Source organism: Acomys russatus, chromosome 26, assembly GCF_903995435.1.
Source record: "Acomys russatus chromosome 26, mAcoRus1.1, whole genome shotgun sequence".
NCBI lineage: Eukaryota > Metazoa > Chordata > Mammalia > Rodentia > Muridae > Acomys > Acomys russatus.
In genome coordinates this window covers 9,300,742-9,320,004 of record NC_067162.1, presented here as the reverse complement: position 1 = coordinate 9,320,004, position 19,263 = coordinate 9,300,742, and positions in this window count along the sequence as shown.

Below are 19,263 nucleotides of genomic sequence, written 5' to 3'. Positions count from 1 at the left end.
CTCACTTCGGGAGCTCATGTTGTGCACTCCTAGCCTGAGGGGGACTGGGATTCAAAATACCAAGCACAATCACGCACAATACCATTGTTCTTAGCCATAAGCAAAAACTTTGAAAATCAGTCCACCTTAAGTTGGCCCCTTGGGAGACGGTCACCTCTGTCTGTCAGGAGCTAGGCTCTTCTGGATGCTCAGACAAATTTGATATGATCCTGTCCAAGAAAGACTTACTGTCAAATGTAATAAATCAAATGAATGACGAATGTCGCTTTGTCAGGTCTAAAAACCTACGTATCAGAATAACGCAGAGAGGTTTCTGAGGACTGCAGGGTAGACGGGGGGCCTGTTGTTCTAAGCATGTATATAAACTTTCTTGCTTAGTGTTAAGGAAGCTCTTGTCACCCCCATTACAGACAAGAGATGGTAGCATGAACTAAAAAAACTGGAGCAGCTTCCCTGAGGTCATGCAGCTGCTTTGTCCCTGAGCGAGGCTTTCCCGCCAGAAATCTGGCTCCAGGCTACCGCTTTAAGACAGTGCAGTTGCTCCCGTAGCCTCTTAGCTCTGATGTTTGCCATCTTGTTTCTTAATTTGACTCTGGGAGTTGTACCTTCACTTCCTTTGCCTCTGGCTAATTCTCTGCTCTTGTGTCTCATTTTCTCTTTCATGGTCCGGGTTTCTTTCTACCAAGGGTGGGCAGCTTTGCTGCTCTGAGGCCACATGCTCCACAGAAAAGAGTGTAAGACTGCCAGAGTCTTTGAGTGACTCCTTTGACTTCGGATGCAAGCACACTGTATACAAATGGGCGACTCCAGAAAGGTTCTTTTGGAGCGCGCATGAAACTAAAGCTATGCATGTCTTCCTCCTTTGATCTTTTACTGACTTCTCAAATTTCAGAACAGCGGACCTGCTAAAAATTTTTTTAAAAATTTATTTTTTCACTGCTCTAACTTATCAAATGACTTCTTTCTGTTACAGTCCTTACTAAACTGTGGACATTTCATTTGGGCTTCTTCCCTCTTATCGTTAACCAGAAACTTCCCAAATGACTTCATGTCACAGATATGTTTTGAGAAGCTAGGTACGGAAAGTAAACCGAGGACAATTCATTTGGGGCTTAAGCCAAAATCAACAGGAACATCTTTGCCATGATACAACCGTTTCCCTTTTCTATAAAAATTTTCACATGGTTGTACTTTCATTATTCATTATTTCATTATTATTATTATTATTATTATTATTATTATTATTATTATTATGTTCTAAGTCACTACTTTTCATTGGGTATGCTTAAAAACTGCCTGTTTCTCCCATGTTCTTTTTAGGACCAGCTTGTCCTCTTACACTAGAAAGCTAGGATGGGAGGATGGGGGGCATGAGCATGAGTCAAGACACTCAACGTTTTACACATTGACCAGGCATGACAGCTGTTGGAGTAGCTTCTTCAGACTCATTGTCAGAATTGCCCGTGGGGAAAGAATCCAGGCCCTCTCCCTGCCCTTTCTATTTATTTGGCTGCTCAGGACGTGTTTCTCTGAAATAGTTTTTCTTTTACTAAGAATTCTCACCCCAAAGAACTGAAAAAGAGATATGGATTACAATCAAGGGAGAGAGAGTCTTCCACTGGAAACGTGGGTGTCAGAGTTTTAATCCCAGCTCTATGCCTGATTTGCTATCTAGGTCAAGATGGCAGCTAGACTAATCACTCCTTAGGTACACTTTGCAGTCGGTACTCATTTCTAAACTTCTACCGAGCTGCAATCGCCCACAGTTGGTCTCATGTTAATAGCCTTGATAAATTTTTGTCACCTGATTTGGTCACTGCATGATAAGGCCACGGGGAATGGGGGAGGAAGGGGAAGGGGAGGGCTGGGGGATTACATTTGGTCATTATTTCCCAGAAGCCTTTACAAGAGTAACCGAGACACCAAGCTCCCCAGTCTCCTGCCAAAACCAGTTTCTTCTTGCTTCAGTTTGTTTGTTTGTATCTCCCTGTAATTATTGGGTTGAACCCAAGACCTCACACATGCTATGAAGGTCCCCCCCACAACACCTCCGATGCAGGGTCAGTTTCCGTGAAGCATGGAGCAATTGCAATCCTAGGAATTGATGGTGCTTCTAACCCTTTCTAAGGCTAACATTTGTCCTCTCCATCAGGTCACTCACAGCAACTGTATCTTTATTCTGTTCCTGTTGCTGATGTTTGGATGACAGACAGTAAAGGCAATTTCCTTCCATCTATCACTGTTATTACCAAGGCCTGACTCACTCTAGAATCAAAATGGATCTTCAGAGCTTACTTGGAATTTGTGGCAGAGGAAAGCATCCACTGAGGCCATTGATACAAGAACAGATTTCTTCTCTCTGGAGAAGCTTTCCTGTTCCACTGGGTACATGGACTGAAAGAAACTATGAGAAATATATCCCAGTGTGGTAGTTTGAATGTAACTGGCCTCATATGACCATAGAGAGTGGCACTATTAGGAGTTGTGGCCTTATTGGAGGAGGTGTGGCCTTGTTAGAGGAAGTGTGTCACTGTGGGGGCGGGCTTTAAGTTCTCATATATGCTCAAGCCATGCTTAGTGTGGAACACAGTCCCTTTCTGCTGCCTGTGGACCAAGATGTAGAACTCTTGGCTCCTCCAGCACCATGTCCGCCTGCACGCTGCCATGCTTCCCACCGTGGTGATAATAGACTACACCTCTGAACTGTAAGCCAACCCAATGAAAGGTTTTCTTTATAAGAGTTGCCGTGGTCATGATGTCTCTTCACAGTTATAGAAGCCTTAACTATGACACCCAGCAAGGCTGGGAGGTCATCCAATCAGTTCCTCTAGGGAAAGCATTGGAATGGTAAGAGAGATGGGCAGTTTCTTTATTATTATTATTATTATTATTATTATTATTATTATTATTATTATTATCATCATCATCATCATCATCATCATCATCATCATCATCATCAATGGCACAACTGAGCACACCAATTTTACTTTAGACATAAGGCAGGTAGACTTTATGCTGGCACCCTCAGGGAACTCTAGTAGGTTCCAACTTCCCACATGCTTTTGCCCATTTCATGGCTCTTGTGACATCTTCCCTTATAAAGAGTATATACACTATCCTTATAGCAGTCTGCATCATGTAGTGAAACCATTACCATCCATGTTCTCAAGTTTTGGGTCCTTTGTTTTCTTCTTTCATATGCAAGAGCCCCTGCCCTACTTCCAAACAGCTAACCAAGCAATTCAGTCTCTATAATAAAGGTCATATTTCCCAGCAGTCTTCTGAATGGACTGTGGGCTTTTTTTTTTTCATGAGTATACACACTGCAATTAACACAAACCCCTTAAAATCTAAGTCCCTAACCACTTCGTGAGGTCCATATATGGGTTACGTTCCCTGCCTGCTGAGAGACTGTGTCCCCTAAAGGCATTTGTGTATATCAATAAACAACCAAGCAGACCAGGTCTAGACTGAAATATAGTTACGGTCATTTAAGAGAGTGCCTTCATATTGTACCTGACCTGCACTCAAACCACAATTAGTATGGCCATCCGAAAGGGAACACGATACTGTTGTGGGGCATCGACCAGAGCAGATGGCTCAAAGTAGGTTTAAGGCAATAGAAAGTCTTTACTATCTGGCCAGTGACTACACTGGCTATTTTGGATCCCACCGTAGCCCTGAGCCTTTCTCAGGGTGAACTTTTAAGTACAAAAAAAACCATGTCCTGGGTTGACACATTTCATTTAACAAGAACAGTTAGCCAGAGCAGAACTATAAAAGCCAAAAGGCAAGGCTAGTACATTTAGACTTTCCCACAACTATGGACTTTGATGGATCAGGTCTTTGTTTTAGTTTTGGCAGGGGGCGCTGTCTCCATGCTGAGTTTACAACCTGAAGGGTACTTCCATCATGGAGTCAGGTGTGTTAAGGTCTGAGGCCCTGTTATAGTAGAATGTAAGACAATAAACATACTTTTAAAATGAAATTAGTTAAAAGAAAAAGAAAGAAAATGTGGCCATCACATATTTACTTACTATTTATTCTTCCTAAGGGATGAATTTGTTCAGAATTTCCTAATTGGGCTTAAAGCAATATTATGGGATTAAACAAGGTTTTTGTTTGTTTGTTTCATGAAAAAGAAAGGAGATACTTTGTGTTTTCGCTATATATCTAGTTTTTCTTACAATGGATTGGAATATAATGGAGTAGAAAAGTTTCTTATAACGGATTAAAAATACAAAGTCATAAATATCTTTACAACATTCATTGTGATCTGTTATGTTAAAATAACAATGTCTCTAAGAATACTTTTACAAAAAGCACAATCACACATGCATAGATATTTTGCCATAAGTTAGGGTCATCTGGGAAGACAGAACCTCAGTTGAAAAAAATGCCTTCATCAGGTTGCCCCGTGGCTAAGCTTGTGGGCGTTTTCTTGATTGAAGGTTGATGTAGAAGGGGCCAGCCTACTTGGAGTGACGCTATCCATGGGCAGGTGGTCCTGGGCTGCATAAGTGAGCAGACTGGGCAAGGCACTGGAGGTGCCAGTTAGTAAGCTCCGTGACCCCTTTACATTTCCCACCTCGTGGTTCATGCCTTGAGGTCGTGTCCTGACTTTTCATCGTGTTGGGCTGAAATCTGTAAGATGAAATAAAACCCTTTCCCCCCTGAGTTGCTTCTGATTTTGGTGTTTGCCCCAGCCCAAGAAAGCAAACTGCAAAATTTATAAAGTTCAATGGAGAATATTTGGAAACAATTCCACAGAAACTGGGCCTGATGGCGTAGGCCAGTGATCCCAGTTACTCTGGAGGCTCTGTCAGGGGGACATGCCTGGACTTCAGAGGGATTATAAACTCTTTCTGGGCAACTTAGTGTGATCCAATCTCTAGATGACAAAGAAACAAATGTGTATTGAATACGTAATTACGTACCGAGGGATCTCTCAATGACAGAGTGCTTGCTTAGCATGTGTGTGGGCCCTAGATTTGATCTCTAGTCTTGTGAAAACCATGAAAGAAAAAGCGATAAAGGCATTTCTGTGGTGCACCTACCATCAAGTTAAAACATCCCCCAAATAGGCAAAAGCTCACTTGTCTAAAGTGTGCAGAACGGTGGCCTCTTCGCAGAAAGCATCCAGCAAACAGCAGCTGTGACTCTTACAGTGAATGCCACATCTGCTGTTAGTGTCCTGTCTAATCCACACCATTAAATGAAGACCTTAAAGGATAAAGAGCTATCAGACGGGAACTACACCCATGCTGTCAAAGTGAACACTTGGCAAGGACCCACACGATAAGGCTTCACAGTTAGGTAACAGGAACATGAACCTGTGTGTATCTGCATGTGAGTCCGTTTGTGTGTATCTTTCTCTCTTCATGATATAGAAGTCATTGTGAGAAAATTTAAAAATACAAAGGTTTGTATTTGTGACTGACTTAGAGTATATAGCTAGATGGACTGCGGAGTTCTAGACATTTCTCTTTATTAGTCAATTTTCATCTTATTACCTCAGATTTACAGGGGCTGAAGGCTGTAGGAAGTTGAGGCATTTCAGTTAGGCAAGGATCTTACGCTTTAGAGTACTATAAACAAATATTTCTGACCCAAGTCACTTGTTAGATTCCTCTGGGAGGTCTTCTTTTCCTGTATAGTACCTGCCAAGACTGGGCTCAGCTAGTCTGGGGATCTGAGGTGACAGACAAGGTCTCATGACGTAGCCCTGGCTGACCTGGAAGTTTCGAGGTAGATCAGGCTAGCCTTGGTCTCAGAGAGCTCCAGCTGCTGCTATTTTCCAAGAGCTGCAATTAAATGTGTGTGCTATCATGCCTCAAAGTGACAATCCCAAAATCAATGCAGGACTTCTAATATACGGGCAGGATGAGTGTCGCTTTATGCGTGTGTCTCTGTGGCCAACCACTTGGTTTTCCACTGCATCACTCATCAGAGTTTCACCCCTGTGGAAAACCGATTCTCCCCCTCTGAGCAGCCATTGATCACCTATAGCTCTTTATCTAGGGGTAAGGCCTTGGAAAATGTCCCACGTATATGTTGGCATATGAATCAGTATTGTCATTGTGAAGGTATTGTTCAGGTAACAAAACTTATTGAGACTTCATGGGTGTGGCATCTCTCATATCTAAAAGGCACTATCTCGTAGCAAGTGTCCTGGCCCTTCGGCTTTACAATCATTCTATCTCCCGTTCTGCAATGTTCTCTGAGTCTTTGATGTAGGGGATGTACCAATAGGCACCGGACCCCTGCGATCGCTTCTTCTCTGCATTTTGATGAGTTGTGTATCTCTGTAATGGCCCCATCTGCTGCAAAAAGAAGTTTCATTGATTAGGAGCGAGAGGCACGCTTATCTGTAGAGGAGTATTTAGAATATAATTAGAAGCTATATTGATTAAGTAGAATGGCATTGGTAGGCTCTCTTCTAGGTTATCTGACCTCTTCAGACATAGGCAGTTGGCTAGGTTTATAGTTCTATGCATAAATTCCAAACTGTAAGTACATCTATTGTGCTATTGGGGTTGCCTTGCCAGGCGGGTCACTGCTGTGTTTCACGGGCTTTGCGGCTGTGCAGGGCTGTTGATGGCTTTTCTCCTTCGGCATCTTCCATAGTGTCTTCAGAGTCTATGAGGCTTAGCTCTCAGGGTTGGAGGCCTCCAGGGAAGTTTAGATTGATTCATCTGAAGTGAGCAGTGTCTTCAGCATTGGGTATTTTGTCAATGGAGGGCTCTTGGGAGGGAGGGTAGTCGGGGGAGCACTTGCCCTGCAAGTGTAAGGACCAGAGTTTGGATGCCCCAGACACACATACAATGCTCAGTGGATACAGGAGACCCCCTTAGTTGAAAGTATTAGGAGAATTATTTCCTCACTCATGAAATTAAATAGCCAAAACTGTCCAATCAATGAGGGGCCACCAAATAAAAAGAATCATTCCCGTAATATAAATGTATATGTAAAAGATAAAAATGTTTAATTAAAAAAATCATTCCTGTGATGTCAGAAACTACTCTAGCCACCAAGGTAGTGTTAAACTAGAACTCACTATGTAGACCAGGCTAGGTCCAGACTACAGAGACCTGCCTGTCTATATCTCCTAAATGCTGCCATTAACAGTAATACACTACCAGCACACCCATATTTACTTTTACTTTTAATATTATTACAGTTATCTTATTCCTCAGATTACTAATAACATCTAAAATACTATATCTCAAAGAATAACCTTGATAATTTTACAGGCCATTAAAAAAAAAACCTGTATCTTTGGGAGAGGTCACCTCAGTATGAGGCACCTTAGCAGGGGTCATCAAAACCCACCAAAGTACTCTGGGAGTGGACGCCATGCCACAACATCAGGTACCCAGATGGAGGCCCGGTAGCTTGTGTCCTCATCGGCCACAATATGGCCATTGTTCTTTAATCCCAGGGGAACTTGTTCTGGAGAAGGAGGTAGACTGTGAAACAAACAGCATGAAGGAGCGAGGGCGGACAGGGGAGAAGAGACTGAAAGGAGAGGGTGCCACCATGCCCTCCTTCTCTTCAGATGTTTCTGGGCCCAAACTTGTGTGACTGCGGTGGAAGAAGAAAACACTGTGGCTAGACATTTTGATTCCCTGGAGAGAAGACTTGGAACATGGTGCCCTCTGTGAGCTAAGCTGTCCGGGAGCAGTTAATGAGAAAAATAAAATCTCATTGTGAGGTCTCCCTAGTGTGTCCGGCACATCCCACAAACCACATAAACCAGGAAAGCACCTCATGTCCTGGGCCCCGGATGACAGAGCATCCACCATCGGCAACTGCTTTGCTCATGCTCAGTCTACAAGGGCCTGCCCATTCCTCATCATATCTTGTTCCCTGAAGACCTTCAGTTTTTATATACTTATATATGTGTGTGTGCATGTATTTACATGTACGTAAATATATGGCAGAGTTGCTGAAATAGTACTTAAAGTTGGGCATGAGCTTATCCCTGCAATCCGGCGCTTAGAAGGTGGAATCAGGAGAAAGAGAATGTCAGGGCTATCCTGGGCTACGTAAGATCCTGTCTCAAAAACAAACACAATAAAAATGTTATTCTTAAAACTTGACTTAAAGGGTCAAAAATGTTGGCTGGAGGTATGGTTACAAGCAGTTGGTGCTCTTGTGGAGAACACGGGTTCGCTTCTCAGCTCCTGTCTGTAACTCCACTTCTAGAAGCGATGACATCATTTATTTTTTCTGGCCTCTGATATCATGGTGGACATCTACACATGCAGGCAAACACTCATGCACATAAGGTGGAAATATGTACGTCGTTTTTTAAATCTCAACAACGCTGGACATGGTGGTGCACACCTTTAATCCCAGGACTTGGGAGGCAAGGGCAGGTGGATCTCTGTGAGGTCGAGGCCAGCCTCATCTCTATCACAAGTTTCAGGCCAGCTGTGGCTGTACAGTAAGATTCTGTCTTAAAAATCAAATCTCAAAGATGTATTAAGGAATATTTTTATTAGTAATTTAAGTAGGCCGCCTATACCTGATGTTTTATTACAATGTATTCCAAAAGGCAGCGATACTATGAGATGGTTTTGAAGGGAAGAAAGTATGACAAGATGGTGTACTGTTGGCTTGAAGCAATTGCTTAGTTACCGGCCCGGAGATGCGGCACCTGGTTTGTGATCCTCATGTTTCTAAGTAGACAAGTTCCTAGAACAACGCCTCTGAACTCTCTTTTCTTCCTTCCGCTGAAGAATGAGATTGGGTAAACAGTCCTGATGGAAAGACTCCTCTAACTGATGGAATAGGTGGTTTCGGAGAAGTACAGGATGCCTGCTGGTCTGCCCTCCTCCTTTGCCGCCACCATCTTCTGTCCTTCAGTGATGGAAAAGCTGTGGGCTTTAACACCCATGGTAAATGTTGGCATCTATTCAGTTTATCCAGTTTTAACCATGGCCTTTTTGTGGTCTGTCAAGTCCACTCATGATTTGGCAAGTCCATTATGGATCATTAGAGCTACATGCGAGTTTGGACTGGCTAATGGCAGTGTGGAATTACACTTCAGCCCAGGGCTTCTTCTGGACGTGGGACAGTGCCACATTGATGGTCATTTAAAAACTCAGCTTTATTGCTCTGAGGTGGATTTAATAGCCACAGGATAGAGAACATTGTCGACTTGTATACAAAACAGACACACGAGCCTTGTTTTTCAAAGACATTAAGTTTTTAAAAAAGATTTATTTATTTATTATTATGTATACAATGCAGAAGAGGGCATCATATCACATTATAAATGGCTGTGAGGCACCATGTGGTTGCTGGGAATTGAACTCAGGACCTCTGGAAGAGCAGCCAGTGCTCTTAACCTCTGAGCCATCTCTCCAGCCCCAACATTAAATTCTTAGTTGAATATAGTTACTAAGTGTTGAGAGAAAATATTCTATTATCTTGAGAAAAGGCAAACATGGAATGCTTGATAGTTTCAGCACACAAGTCAGTAAAGTGCCATTTACTTTGTTACATGTTTTATTGTTTAATTTTATTATTTATCTGCATGAAAACAGGTAAAAACTAGTGTGCAGGACCACTGCCCTCGCTCTCACAGCAGCAAATAATGGACTCACTGTGAATTTTATAACAGGGTCATCTCCAGACTTCTGTAGACTTTTCTCACCATTCTTAGGACTTGCTCTTACCTCAGAAGCTATTTGACATGTCCTTACCACTTTTTGGTGCTGTAGATCTGGGCAAGTCCATCCTAGTTTTTGGTACGTACCTTCCCCTTTCTGTTTCACATCTGTGTAACATGTTTAATAAGACAAACATTAAAGCAGCCCATGCCAACGGCTATAGATGTTGATTCTGAGTACCTGAAAGGCTGTCTGTCCCCAGCAAACACAACATCTCAGGTGTGAGCCTTGTTTACAGGGTACATAATTATGTTCTTTCCCTGGCTCAGGCTGGGAAAGGTTGTAAAGTCTTTGTGGTGTGTCTGTGTGTGTTTGGGGCCTGGGGAACTGACGGATGTGTAGTCACTACAGAAGTCTAAGCACTTTAAAGGAGACGCTAATGGAGCGATAGTAATACATCATTATGGCCTGAATTGTGACCCCGCCCATCCACCAGCATATTGAAGTCCTCACTCCTGGCACTTCAGAAATGTTTGACTATATTTGCAGAAAGCATCATGAAAGGGTTAATTTAAATTAAAAAAATAAATAAATAAAACAACAACAACAAAAAACGAGGCCATCAGGCATGCCCTTAAGTATGACCAACATCTCTGTTAAAAAAAGGAAACTTGGACACAGTCCTGTGAAGACACTGAGCGGCTGCGATCCGTGAGCTCAGAGGAGCAGCCTCGGGAGAAAGAGAAGCCAGCGACGACATCTTGATCGTGGACTTGTATGAATGCAAAGCCCTGTTGTTTAAAGCAGACCAGCCTGCTGTGCTTGCCATAGCCCTTGTAGGCTAACATTAAAGCAACAGCAAAACCCTTCCTATAGACCGCCAGCTAACTTGCTAGGCAGCGGTCAGTGAGGGAGCAGACGACCGACTTTAGAAGGGTCCAGCACTGGCTCTTCATCATCTATTTGTCTATTTGTGAGATGACATGGAGTTAATGTGTAATTTGCTTTTAGATCCTATCTTGCTCTCTGGAGATGAGCAGGCATGCTTAATTAATGAAGTGGTAATGAACAGGGAAGGCCCTGAAGGCCAGGGGTGCGCTGTCTCAGCAATGTGTGAGGGGGAGAAGGACAGAGTCTACTGTCTGGTTGCCACAGTCAAACCTCAGCTTCGGGGAAAATTTCTTTACTCTCCGTGCCTCCCTTTTTCCTGCGTAACAGATAGGTCATCAGTATATGCACCACATTGCTCGCTATGAGTCTGAGATAAAGCCACACATGTGAAAGCACTTACAAGGATTTAAGCCTCTCATGCCCGCACCGTGAGCACATGTTGCTCTAATGAGTCATTTCAACAACGCGGAGGGAATATGTGACAGGGACGTCTCTGGCTTAATGGTTGACATAAAAGAGAAAGACTGTGTCTGGCTGATAGTGCCATCGGTTCTTTGGACAAGTTCCAACTTGCGTTGTTTCCATACAAGCAGCCAAGTACTCCTCGTCTGGGTGGATGACGCAGCTTTTATAAAGCTGAAGAGGAACTCCCAAGGTGACTGAAAGAAAGAGAGAGGTCATTCCGTCCTAGGCTTTGGCTGTGTAGCATCACATTATGTATTAGTGCAGATGTTAAGATAAGCTATTCTCACTGTTTAATAACGATCACATCCAGGCTAATGTTATTGAGAAGTCCCAGGGAACTCGGTACATACAAAGGCATGGAGCACAAAAACCTCAGCTGTCCTGGTATATCTGTAGAGGCAGAACAGGCCTGTCTTAGTGTTTCTATTGCTGTGACAATGACGATGACAATACCACCAACAACAACAAAACCCCACCGTGTGCAGATCATGGTCCACCACAGGAGAAAGTCAGGACATGAACTCAGGCAGTGTGGGAAGCTGGTGGCAAGAGCTGATGCTGAGGCCGTGGAGGGCGCTACTTACTGGGTTGCTTGCATGCCTTGCTCAGCCTGCTGTCTTATAGAACCCAGGACCACCAGCCTAGGGATGGCACCACCCACTATGGGCTGAGCTCTCCCCCATTGACCACTGATTGGGAAATGCAGGATCTCACGGAGGCGTTTCCTCAACTGAGGCACCTTTCCCTCTGATGACCCTAGCTTGTGTCAAGTTGACATACAAAACCAGCCACTACCAGGCCCTCATGCACCATGTCTGAAAAGTAAGCCGGTTTGCTTAGAATTCAGGCCACAGACTGGAACACAAAGGGGAAACCACTCAACAGCTGGATTGAACACGGAGAAAGAGTGTCATGACAAGGTGAGTTTTCAGTAAGGTATGAAGGGTGGCAGCACGGATGGAGGCAGGGAAGAGGAAAAGAGGGCACCCAGCATTCGCAAACTCCGTCGGCTTCGAGTGCAGCATCTCACTTAACTCAGCCCCTAAGCCGAAGGGCAGGTGGAGGGATAGTGTGAGCCTGTCACTAAAATCATTGTGGAGTCCAGACTCAGACATTAACCAAAGACTTCCCTTGTATAAGATTTACCTACCTGCTATCCTAGTACAGTGTTCATTGTATTTAATTTTCTCCTCAGCTCCATAGACAACTGAAAGAAAGATTTGGACCCAAAGTCCAGGTATGCCCAAGCATGAAGGTCTCAGACTGAAAGCACGTTGCCTTGATAATAAAGAAACAGCGACAAGTGGTGGGATTCTGGGCAAGAATGGATTCCAACGCAAGGGACTTCATTAACCTCTAAGACAGCAAGAAGTTCAGAGGTAGACACCCTCAGGTTGCCTGAGTCCACAGCACAACACTGCTGTCAGGAATTCAATGCTTGGGTCCAACCTCTCTGTGCCTGCCCAGCTTTTGCTGCTCTCAGCCTCGGTCTGAGAAACCCGTCCACGGAGAGACGCATAACTGGCCAAAGGGCCAAGCATGAGAGGCTGACTGCTCAACTCTTCTTAGTGGGGCGTCTCTCCATTACCTGTCCGCACCACATACACCACCGCCAAGGCTCAGGGGACATTGCAGAAGAGGAGGTGAAAAAGATCTAAGGACCAGAGCTTGGGAGGAGTGCTGTGAAATGCCGCCTGCTGGACAGGATGTGAAACGCCGCCTGCTGGACAGGATGTGGCTGTCTCAACCTTGAACTCCCAGCAGCGCTTATTAACCAGCCCAAGACCTACAGCAGGTCAAACCAGGCAGAGTGGAGTTACAGCGCATCAGTGTGTCTTCATGGCTATAGACAGCAGTGAAGCTTTGTACCTTCAAAGGCAGCAACACATTGAAAAAGAGAGAATACAATTCTGCTACAGGAATTCTGAGAGCAGAATTTGCCTCCCTGGGGAAGAAGGAAGAGAAGAGCCCCCTAATTGGTCATCCAATCCAAAGTGGTCAGTCTTAAACTCATATATATATACAAGTAAAAGTAACATTGTATGGACTGAGCAAATTGTGTGCATACATTTAGGACTATATAGGTGTGTGTGTACATGTGTGTGCATGTGTGTGTGACTGTATGCGTGTGTGTGTGTGTGTGAGAGAGAGAGAGAACAATTAAAGAAATGACATGAAATTGACACAGAGCAAGGTGGAGCACGGGAAGGGTTGGAGGGAAGTAAGGAAAGGGGAAAAATGATATTATTCTATCTTAACTTCAAAAATAAGATAAATAAATAGAACCATTTTAAGTGCAATAAAAATAATTCCCAGGATGGCAATTTCAACTCTTGCACTAAAACAAAAAAAAACAAACAAACAAAAACAAAACCAAAAAAAACCAAAAAAAACAAACAAAACAAAAAACGTTCAGATCCCATCACCCTAGGTTTGGGTTACTAACTCCAGCCAAATTCAGTTGCTGAAGGAGAACTATGGGTGACCTGATGACAGGTGAGCCACAGAAATGGGGACCCTACAAGCAGTGATAGCTCACAGTGTTTGCCCCCGTGACTTCACCAGGATGGGGAGGACATTAATTTTGCTTCCTTGTGCCCTTGGGTTTCGCTTAATGTTTTAGTTTTCAGAAAGCCCCATTTTCCTCCCCACTGTTTTATTGCTTACCCTTGTATTGACTCTATGAGCCCTAACCCGGGGCCAGGCATGGTTCACAGTGTTGGAGGAAGAAGCGCTACCTAGTAACGCCACATTACCACCTTTTGCACACTGTCACTCAAAAGGGTCTGTGAGATGCCAGGGCTCAGGTGGGTGAGAAAGTACCTGGTGAGGGCTTCCGACCCAACACAGTCTGAGCAGTCCAAGATCCGCCTATGTGCAGAGCTGCACCAACAACATGATGCCACTCCATAATCCTTGTTAAAGAAATAAAAATAGCATTTAAAATCTAGACAAGGGCATCAAATTATGACTGTATTTCCCCTCCCCAGCCACTGGAGGTCACTATTAGTTCACACTAGGAGATCTATGCCTCTCACCAAGCCTAGCCTGACTGGCTTTAAAATTCTGAGTGAAATGATATTAATAGTTGTTGGGTCACATTTATTGATTTCTCAAGGTTTTAGGAATTATAACTTTGCACTGCTTATCTTTAATATATGTAACATTAACACAAACAATTCTTAACTATCTTTTATGTGACATTATGTTTATTATTGCCGCCCCTCCCCCTCAAAATACAAGGTAGCGATGGTTTATATTTTAGTAATGGGTAATGAATGCTCTTTTCTCAGGATTGCTTTCCCATCAGTCTCTTCCTCAGGAAGGAGCTACGGACGAGGTTTAGACGTCATCCTTCTCTTCGCCTGCACCGTCACACACAGGCAAACTGAAACCTCACCATTTGCTTGTCACTCTTCTCTGTAAACATTTCCACCTTTACAGTCAATTGTCCTTAATAAAATCTCTGACTCCATATTCCTCATAACAGACGTGCCAAGAGCTAGCCCACGAAGAAGGAATTCCTCAGGAAAGCCAGTTTACAACAGTCTGCAAGCTGTGGCAAAGGACCACAGAGTCCGTTGGCCAGAGGCCAGCAGTCACAGTAGGGGCCAGATGAGGAGATATTTTAAGCTGTTTTAGTCATCCGGGCTCTCTGTCAGAAGTTTCAATCTCCTTTGAGAGTCTCTGTAGCAGCCCTGGGCTATTCAGGTGGGAGGGTGCAGCGCTCAAACACACTTTTGCATTATAGACGTCAAAATGAGACTTTCAAATGACCATGCCATATAAAACACTTTTGATATTACTTGCAACCATTTTAAAGTCTAAAAGTTGGTCAGCTCATGAGTTTTGTTTCTCTCTCATGGTTGCCACCAGATGGCCAGAACAGGCCGTAGTTGCAGACCTACTGGCTTTCTGTTGTTACCCACCTTGATTTTTCACGTCATTTTGTTGGGTTGAGTGGACTCTAAGGATGCAACCGGGATAAGAGTGGACACTAAGGTTTTCAAACCGTGCTGCAATGGACCAGCCTTCCCGTGGTCTTCATCAATTAACAGAGGCAAAGAGAAACATGAGCGAGTGCAATGCCTTTGGATGTGCAGTCCAAAGGGTACAGCTCCGGACAGTGCCTCTTTGGAACACTGCATCTCTGCCTACTGGTTAATTTGGTGCCAATTCTGATAGAACCGTTTGAAGGGAAAGTTATTTAAGCCTCTATTTAAAATGACCTTCTGGCTGTCTTTCCATATAGATGGCAACTTTTCAGTGTGTCATTTGTGGGTAGGTCAGCCTCCGACCTCTGCATCTGAACTTTGCATTAGGCCGGGGCAGTTTCTAATGGTGATTGAAGGTGCATCGTCCACGTGCTGGGCCATTTTCAATTGCGTGACCCTAAGATTCTGTATGATCTCATGCCTGTGCTGGATTAATGCATCCGAGTTTTCACATGTGTATGACAATAAGCCTGCCTAAAAGGATGGCTGCAAAAAAAAAAAGAGTACATACATGTAATGAATGTAGACCCTGGTCCATGACACCCTTTCATATGAAAGTACAGCTCATCATTGCTTTCTTTAAACACATCCATGAGCTAACTCATATAAAATTATTCTCAACTTAGCATGTAGAAACTACACACACACACACACACACACACACACACACACACATTACAGGATATTGAGACACAATAAAATAAATTGAATGACAATCGGTCATGAGTTTATTATAATTTTTCTTATTCTTTCATCTGTATTTTGATGTTTTTGGGGAGGCGCTAGATACAAACATAAAGGTTTTATTTGCTAAGTCAAATTGTGTATAGATACAGGCACCACTCGCATATATTCTAGTTAGCTTTAACTGCCAAGCTGCTGAAGCCTAGAGCCTCTTGGTAGGCAAGCCTTGGTTGAGGAATTGCCTGTAGAGGAATGTTTAGATTGTCAGTTGAAGCAATAAGGCCCAGGCTACTGGCTCCAGCACTGTCCTGGAGCATCCTGCATCCTGCATCCTGCACTGCTGACCGTCTTTGGCTGTGGGTGAGTTCCTTGGTCAGAGGTGGAGCTCTGTGGGATAGAAGCGACCCTGCCGTGCAGATCCTACCTCGACTTTCCTCAGCGATGGACTGTGATCTGGAATTGTGAAGTGAAATGGACCACTTTCTCCCTTAAGCTGCTTTAGATCAGAATATTTGTCAACGTGGCAGAAATGAAACGAGAACAATGCATAAGCTGTTTATGTGTGCGCATGCGTGCACGTGAGTCTGTGTGCCCATGTACGCAGTCCTGCTTTATTAATTCTACTGTTGTCTTTTCTTTCTCAAATATAAGAAATACTGGGTCCGTGGTCATTTGTTTACTGCAGCAGACATAGTGGTTCACTCACTGTCTCTAGCCTCTGCTTCCGTTTCTATGCTTTTCTAGTTTAGCTCAATCACGTGACAACCACTGCCGCTTGGACCCTGTGATGTATGTAGCTCCTGGGCCAAAGCTGGTAGGTTTTTCTACCTGTATTTTTCCATTCAGGCCTGACCATGGGTACCACACAGTTAGGCAGCAGTGTCTTTTTGTGGAAGCCATGGATGGGTCGCTTTCAGTTCTAGTGCTGCAAACCATGCAACAAGCCTTCACATCTATTCCTTCAAGTGAAATTATGGTCTGTTCTCTGTTTCTCGAGGAGTAACTTGTCTTCTTGTTTGTTAAGATAGCAATTAATAGTGTTTTGGGTAATGACACCGAAAGAGTGGAAAAGACAAAATCGCTTACAAGTTACCCTGATATTTCAAAAATCTATTTCAGGGTCTTCAAGCAGGGGAAAGGGTTTCATGTGAGGGCAGAATAAATGACTCAGGAGGTTTCCAGGCTGTACTCCACAGGAAAAATAACATCCAAAGACCAAGGATTTTGTGTGTTTGCATTTGAAGAGCCAATGGGAATAAAAAAGCAAAGAAACAAGCATACCAAAAGGATGTGACATTCTGGAGTGACAGTCTAGAAATGTCAGGTCAGCACACATGAAAATAGCTTTGGAAGGTGACTAAAGGAAAACAAAGAACCTGTATGCAGGCATGGAAACTTGGGGACACACAGTCGGGGGGGGGGCTTTTATGTGGGTTTAGAGAGTCAATCAAAGTTTACAGAGCCTTTCAGGTTTCAACTCACCTCTCTTAGCTCTGATTTGCTCACTTGACATTTCTGTCAGTTGTTGTGGGAGTTTTGAGTGTGTGTGTGTGTGTGTGTGTGTGTGTGTTTGTAGACCTGCATGCAGCACATGTTTGCAGGAATATGTGCAGTTGTGTGTGTGAATGCATGTAGAGACCAGAGGTTGGTCAGCATCAAGCATCTTCTTCCATCACTCTCCATACAATTTTCGAAGGCAAAAATCTCCCCCATTCAGCCAGTCCAGCTAGTCAGCATGCTCCTGGGGTCCCCTGTCTCTGTCTTCCACATGCTATGATCACAGGTGAGCAGCCATGCCCTTCAGCTGGGTGATGTGTATCTGAGCTCCTCGTCCTCAAGCTTGCATGGTAAGTGCTCTTTGACCATCTCCACAGCCTTATTTGTTTTTTAAATCCCACAAACTCTTTATTCATCTGTCACATCTGCAACCAGTGAGACACTCTGACCATTTTGTAACAGTCCTCAATGGGATACATCCTGTTTACAAAAAGTCCTTTGCTGTGATGGAGATGCCCTGGCTAGGAGCAGCAGCTTTAGAGGGACCTGGCACCTCGTTAGACTTGTACCTTCTCATGTCTTTTCCCAGCATTGAGCTGGCTCTGCAGTCTATGCCCACAAGGCTTCCCTTGTCCTCTGATGTGTGCTGAAATCTGGAAAAAAAAAAAAAAAAAAGAGAACAAAACATTGTTCTATGGTCCTTGGTTATTAATTGAACACACTTAAATCTGAGACAAGGAAATAAAACCCATACTGGCTACCATGAAATTAGGGGGCCTTTTGGGGGGCAAGGTGACGTAGAATCTTAGTGTGGTGGAAACTCTGGAATCTATAAGGGTCACCCTAGAGAACGTCACCCTAGTAATGGGGGAAAGAGAGCCTGAACTGCCATCTTCTATACTCACGCAAGGCTCCTAGCAGTGGGACTGGGATACACCCCACCCACCAAACCTTCAGCCTACAGTCTGTCCTGCCTGCAAAATGTGCTGGGGTGATGGTGATGCAGAACTTGTGGGCGTGGCCAACCAATGACTGGTCCAACTTGAGGCCCATATCACAAGAGGAAGCCCCTGTCTGCCACTGCCTGGATGGCCAGGAACCAGAGGCTGGGCAGCCCAGGGACTCAGGAGAGAACCAAACATGACTGGGGAAAATAAGTCAATGACACTACTTCTAATGATATTCTGCTATACTCATAGAAAGGTAGATGTCTGGCCTAATTGTCATCCGAGGTGTATCATCCAGCAACTAATGTGAGAAGATGAAGAGATCTGCAGCCAAACGCTAGTGAGAGCCAGGGGAACCCTACAGAAGAGCAGGAGGAAGGATCATAGGAGCCAGAGGGGTTGAACACACCACAAGAATATGGCTTATGAAGCCAACTATATGGGCCTCATCTAGGCTCATAGAGACTGAAAGGACAGACACAGACACTGTATGGGTCTAAGCTAGGGTCCCCTCTGCATATGTTTATTATTGTTCAGCTTGGTGTTCTTGTGGGACCTTCAACAGTTAGAATGGGATGTCTTTGAGCATTTTGTCCACACTAGGGACCCTTTTCCTTCTTCCTACTAGGTTGCTCCATCAAGCCTTGATATGAGGATTTGTGCCCAGTCATTTTGTGTCTTGTTAAGCTATGTTTGATGAATAGCCCTGGGAGGCATGCTCTTTTTTTTTTTTTTTTTTAGGGAAATAGAGAAAAAAGTGGATGTAGGGAGTGGGGGTAGGAGGAATGAAGAGAGTGGGAAACTTCAGTGTAAGATATAATGTATAAGAGAGGAATACAAGAAAATAAATAAATGAATGGAGAGGAGGGATTCCTTGGGGGTGGAAGAGAAACACTAGCGGATTTAGAGCCATCCTGCAGTAACAGATGGAAACCAGCTGGTGTGCTGCTGAGTCACTCAAAGTGTTAATGGTCATCTACATGCACACGCCTAAAAGAATGTGCATGCGATGTCGTCACAAAGAGTAGCTGCGAGGCTTTGCAAGTAGAGCCCGCTCATGGGAAAATGTCCCCTGAGAATTCACGGGGTTATCACTAACAGCTGTTATCTGAGATACTACTTGGCAGGTACAGCTGGTAAAAGAGCCAGGATGCTTCACTTAGG